The sequence below is a fragment of the Lissotriton vulgaris genome, chromosome 5 (genome assembly GCF_964263255.1).
Source record: "Lissotriton vulgaris chromosome 5, aLisVul1.2, whole genome shotgun sequence".
NCBI classification, from domain to species: domain Eukaryota; kingdom Metazoa; phylum Chordata; class Amphibia; order Caudata; family Salamandridae; genus Lissotriton; species Lissotriton vulgaris.
Genome location: NC_141693.1, coordinates 1,178,959,357 through 1,178,965,646, shown reverse-complemented (window position 1 = coordinate 1,178,965,646; position 6,290 = coordinate 1,178,959,357). Strand labels below are relative to the sequence as shown.

Here is a 6,290-nt window from a genome sequence, read left to right as displayed (position 1 = left end):
CTAGAATAGTGGACAGCATATGCCAGGACAACTTCTCACAGCTGCAAACAGTTCTTTTGAGGAGTTTGCGTCTGCCTCAATTTCGTTGGGGAAGTAGGCCAATTTCTTCTTGCGAATCAGCATCTAATATCTAGATAGATATATGCTATATTTGACCTTTTCTGAGTCACAGTATCTCAATCTCTCCATCTTTTTTCTTGTCTCATGCAGACCTGTTTAAGGGCCCTTATGTCGTCAGAGATGATCTCATTTGATCTTGGTCCTTTTCACAGGTGCCAATATGGTGCTGGCCAAGTCTGGCTAGATTGTCTTTGATCTTATTGGAGACAATTACATGACCTTCATGATTATGCTAATCTAGATCCCACCATAAGCACAATATGGCCGTTTAAGAAAATATCATACGACCCAGGTGGGACTCGAACCCACAATCCCCAGCTTCGGAGGCTGATGCCTTATCCATTAGGCCACTGGGCCTTGCTGGAAACAAGAGATAAGAGAACAACCACATCTGACGGAAAGGACTAGTATCAAACAGCCTGCAGAGAGCATTAGGAGACTCAAAGATGCATCTTATCAGCACACTTACCACATACACAGAGTCAGTATGCCAATAGGACGTAATTCAGGTATGGCAGGGGTAATAAGCCAGGAACAGAGATACACTGAAATTACAAAACACTTCAGGTCCTGGCATTGTGGGTATTTCTTCTAGATTAGATTGGGTAGAACAGAGTGTCTGCCCTGCCTCCAGGATAATAGGCCATGGGGAGTCTGACATCGAAATGATAGATAATCTTATAAGAATGCAGGGGCGGCAGGAAGAGATACACCCTGTGAACTAAGTGTGATTTCAGGACTCCCTATTGTTTTGTAAATTCACTCTTGTAATGGCCCAAAGAAGGTGTTGGCATACTAGGGTGCACTGTAATACCAGTAAACAATGAAGGGAAAGGGTCAAGCAGGTGACCTCTCTCTTCAAGAGTGAGGATGGTGACCTTTGAACTCACAGATTGCAGGTTCATCCAGGGAAGATGGTGTCCTCTGAAGTGAGTTAAGGATTCTCCCTACGGGAGGTGGGTGGCCTCTGCCTCAAGGAGCAGCATGTCTCTGAATATGGAATCAAACTCAAGGGCAGTCATTACTTTGATGAATAAGTGGGGCCAATGGATTCAAGGATGGTCAGGTCTCTGATGACTGGGGCCAATGGATTCAAGGATGGTCATATCTGATGACTGGGGCCAATGGATTCAAGGGAAGTCAGATCTGATGACTGGAGCCAATGGATTCAAGGATGGTCAGCTCTTTTATGTCTTGATTCTGGCCTCTGTATTCTTTGGACGGAGATTCCCTTACAAGCAGAGATGTGCGACAGTGTATCAATTTTTCTACACAGAATTTGTTAAATTCCATAAACATTGTCTGGCATTACACACAATAACAGTGTCAGAAGGAAATGTTTTTTCCGGGTTCTTGCATGACATTGTTTAAGCAAACGCACCCCTCATGTGAAAACCACTCTCCAAATAAAACAGGAGACTAGCACTAACAGAAATTGTCTTTCTGCAAGACACTTTCATTGTAAACCTCTCTCCCTCAGATATATTGTGAGACGTCTTCAGCAAGTTGCACTCTGCTTAAAAAATGTTACATTAATTTGTAAATCGTTTAGTTTACAAAACTCCTTGAACCTATTAAGTACAGTTTGCAGCCCCCTATGTGTTTTTGAGAGGAGTAAAGTATCGTCAGCAAATATAAGCATCGGAAACTTGGTTCCACCTAAAGAGGGAGCGTCAGTGGAGGTGTTGGCAGAGAACTCCACCACCTGGTCAATGAACAATAGAAAAAGAGTAGGAGCCAAAATGCATCCCTGACCGACACCTCGCGTTACAGGAAAACTAGCCGTCACTTGCCCTTGGCCTCCCCTCCTCACCCGGGCAAAGTTGTCCTCCTGAAATTTAACCACAAGTTCTAGGAGTTCGGGCGGTAAGGGCAGATTTCTCAGGACGTCCCACAGTTTTGCCCTAGGCACAAGATCAAAGGCCGACTTAAGGTCCACAAAGGCGGCATAGATAGACCCACCGCCTAATAGCACCACCTTCCAGTATATCAGGGTGAATCTGAAAACCTGGTCGATGGTGCTGGTGCCTGATCTAAAGACAGCCTGTAATGGGGAGAGAATGCTATCCATCTCCATCCACCCCTGGATTCTAGCAAGAACCATCCTAGCGACTATTTTTTGTATGGAGTCGATTAAGCTTATGGGACGGTAGTTTCCCGGGACCAAACGGTCCCCTTTTTTGAAAATTGGAAGAATTTCCGCCCCTTTCCAGGACTCTGGAATCCTTGCCCCCTTTGCGATGGCATTGGCAAGCAAAGTTATATAGGGAACCCATAATTGGAGATTTGTTTTAAATCGGTCAGCAGGGATAGAATCCATCCCTGGGGCTTTCCCCGATTGTACTGAACTGAGTGCAAACTCGGTATCAGAGGTTGTAAAAACTAGCGTATGACTAGGAACAGCGAGCGGGGATGCACACAGTACTTGACCAATTTGGGGTTCTAAGTCCGGATCCTTAAACTGGCTGGAATAAAAGTCCACCCATACATCAGCTGGGACGTGATTTACAGGAATTTGGGAATCCGGATTCCTACCCCATTTTACAATTTCCCAGAACTTTACTTGATTAGATGATTGGCAAGCCTCGAAGAGATCGGACCAATGATGCTCGTCCCATTCTCTCTTCGCGACCCACTGTACCTTTTTATACGTTTGGCGGGCCAATTTAATTTCTCTAGAGACCCTGGATTTAATGGCTTTTATTAGGCTGCTATGTGCCACCCTACAGTTCTTATTGTACCATTTTTTCTGAGCACCCAATGCCTTCACATTCCCACGTTTTAGCGGCAGAGTTAAAAGGGCTTTGAGTTTAGTGAAGCACTGGTCGTGAAGATCACTAATCTGAGGAACAGCATCCATGGTGGGCGATAGATTTAAAATGGCACTCAATGTCATCGAGACTTCCTTTGCTATTCCATCTAACAAAGTGTGGTCTTCCACAACCCTACACCATTTAACCCTTCTTCTATCATTGGACAGGACGGCCTCTGCCATTAAGCAGGATGTTGTTAGGGGCCTACCAGGGCCACCTGGAAGCTGCAGACTTAAAGACAATGGGTTATGGTCACTCTCCGGACGGACCACAACTTCCATATCGTCCACGAGTGACCAATATTCCATTTTGACCAAAATATAATCTATTCGGCTTTTGCTGATCCCATTGTCAAAAGTGGGTTTGCTAGCCTTATCGGAGGCTGTTCGCCCATTTGCCGCTCTCAGGCCCCACTCCAGACACAGCCCTAACCAATGGAGAGCAGCCTCGGTGGCCTTTTTACGATTGATCAAAGATAGAGACAGAATATTCCATACTGCATCTTCCTCAGCCCCCAAATCCTCCCCCTCACTAAACAGGGGTTCCAAGGTACAATTGAGGTCCCCTGCTATAAGGATTAATTTGTCTCTTCCTATCTGATCAAGATAAGAGTCCAAATCATCCAAAATGACCGGACAGAGCCCTCCTGGACGACCTCGAGCATAAATATTGATAACTACAATGTCCTGCAGGTTAGCCTTACTAAGCTTAGTTCCCAGGAGATCAGGGTTAACCCCTGCAATTTCAATTGGTCTATACCCAATAGACTGCCTAACCCAGATTATTAGGCCCCCTGAGGCTCTGCCTTTTGGACCCCTGATTGCTGGCTTATAAAAGTTTAAAAACCCTACCCGATATATAGGATCAGGAGCCCAACTCTCTTGGAGGATTACAGTATCAAAGGTATCAATAAAATCAGCCCAATCCTCCGAACCTATTCGTCCCTTTAACCCTGCGATGTTCCATGAAACAACTTTGAGCGGCTCAACCTGACTAAGGGGTGTGGCTTGATCCAAATCACACAGCTCCTCCCCAGTAATACTAACCATGCATGGTTGAGGGCTGGATGACAGGTTTACATCTGTACTGGTCTCAACAACCCTCTCCACAGCCTTCTCCATATGTCCTCCCGCATAACTCAAACTTATATTACAAACTCCATTATTGCCATTTACATGGTTTCTCAAATGACACCCTCTACTAGATGCGGGGTACAGTCAATCAATGCCCTCCAGGCCAGAGAGGGAATCAAAATGGTTAAACAGTTGTGGATAAAAAGGAGAATAAGGGATCCTATCCATCTGGGATCTACCAACGGGTCTTCTAGGCATCAGGGGGTTGGAAAAGGCCGCACCATATCTTTTAGGGTAAAAATAACCCAAACCCAAGGACTGCACATCCCCCATCCTCCCAAACCTTGCCTCCCTGCGTATGTAGTCAACCCCCCAGGGATCCCTGAAGTTTATAATGATACAATCCCCTTCTAGGTCCTTCTCACATTGACCCACCCAATCCACTCTTCTGACATTCAGTATTTCGGTTGAGGAGGAGGGTGGGAGGGGTCGTTTTTTACTTAACCAAAAAACAACTTTGTTTTTGAGGTCACCATGAGATTCTGTTTGGCCTTCCCTAATGGGTGAAACACCCGTTAGGACGATTGTGTATGGAGTTGCATCGATAGGTAGATCAGTACGAGGGGAACCCCGTTTTTTCCCAGGATTACAATTTGAACTCCCAACTACTCTGGAACTTGCTTTGGGCTGAATGGGTGGTTTAGGACCACATTTCACAGAATTCTGTGCCGAAGTAACAGCAGTAGACTTGGAAGTACTTGGCTGGGGAGAGGGATTTGATTTAAAACTAGCCTTCTTGGGTTTCGAAGCCTGTACTAATGAGTCCAGAGTGGGCGCAGGTACATCATTTGAAGTGCTGCCCCTGGGACATATGCCGTCGTGATTATTTAAGACGGCCCGGGCAGAAGTGGGCTTAGCAATTACTAACTGGGACTGGTTATTTAGTGTAGCTCCTCCCTGGGGTTTAGGAATACTAGAGGAGATGGAGTTAGACGGTGCAGCTTGGACATTAACCAGCTTTTTTAACATACAGGTGTTTGTATTGACAAGATTCTCAAGCACATGTAATTTTGAGTTCATAAGTCTGGTACTTTCAAGTACAGGAAGCAAGAGAGTTTTAATTAATACTTCCATCTTTGCCATGAGGCCATCGTCACCACTATTGCTCGCAGGGCAGGAGTTTGGCAACCCAGATGCAACTTGGGAAGGAAGCCCGTGAACACTAAAAACCAGGGTAGGCTGTGAGCCCGTAATAGCCTCGGGGTTAGAGGTTAAGTGTGATGTGTAAGCTATTTTGGGTACTTTTGAAATACCTCCCCTCTGCCGACCCGTGTTTCTCTTCCTCTTGCAGGGATGGTTCCTTGGTGAATCCTCTTCTGGGGATAAATCTAATTGGGATTGACTTAATAAGAGCATACTTCCCCCACCCCGCTACCAGATGAATCACTGGAGTTTAAGTCACTGCAACTTGATACCAAAGAAACTCCCACTGCATCACGGTGAACATCCACCAATACAGGAACCAAGGAATGGTTAGTACCTGTTAGTAATACTTCGGGACTAGACACTGCGGCAATAGGGCCTAACGAGGAACGTTTCTCACTGACAAGATCTAGTGAGAGCCGTTTCTCGGCAAAAGCTATCTCCTTCTCCAAAATTCCAGTAGCTTTAATGAGGAAGGCATCCAGGGGACCAGAAACCATCCCCTTTGAGGTTTGCAACTGCACAATTCGTTCCTTTCCGGAACGTAGAGGCATGGTTAATGCAACCTAGCAACAAAAGTGGAGAAGGGGAAGGGGGGAATCTATAATGAACCAGGGGAGAATCGCAATACCTCGTAAGTTAAACAGTGAGGGCCAGTAGATACAAACAAACCAAGGGGTATGGCCCAACCCAACCTTGCCCGACCACGGACGGCCACAGACCGCCCCGCCCTTGTCCCGGGCTTCTCCCGGACTTCTCCCGCGCGCTCCCGCGCAGCGGCAGTAAGTTCTACTAATATTGGATATGAGCCACCCAGGGGGCGGGGCTAGCAGGGAGAGCGGGCCAGGTGTAGCGAGTTGGCCAGGAAGGGACTCCTGGTAGATGGAGTCCCCGCTATATCGCTCGCAGCCCTGCTACAGTGCCCCTAGGTTCCCCAGTTGCCGTAAGCCTCTACTTAGTCCGCAAGTCCCCCGCAGTTCTTCTTCACGATGCGGGACCCGTGAAGCGGGTCCAGCGAGTTGTTAGCTGTGTAGGCAAAGAGGAGCAGCCCAGCGGGAGGATCCAGGAAGTGTAAAACCAC

The 6,290-nt window shown here is 46.8% G+C and overlaps 1 non-coding gene across 1 annotated transcript; it reads right to left on the bottom strand.

Moving 5' to 3' along the window:
* Positions 1 to 404: 404 nt before the first annotated feature.
* TRNAR-CCG (transfer RNA arginine (anticodon CCG)) lies at positions 405 to 477 on the bottom strand. Its single transcript has one exon. It is a non-coding gene; the product is annotated as a tRNA-Arg (tRNA).
* Positions 478 to 6,290: the final 5,813 nt, after the last annotated feature.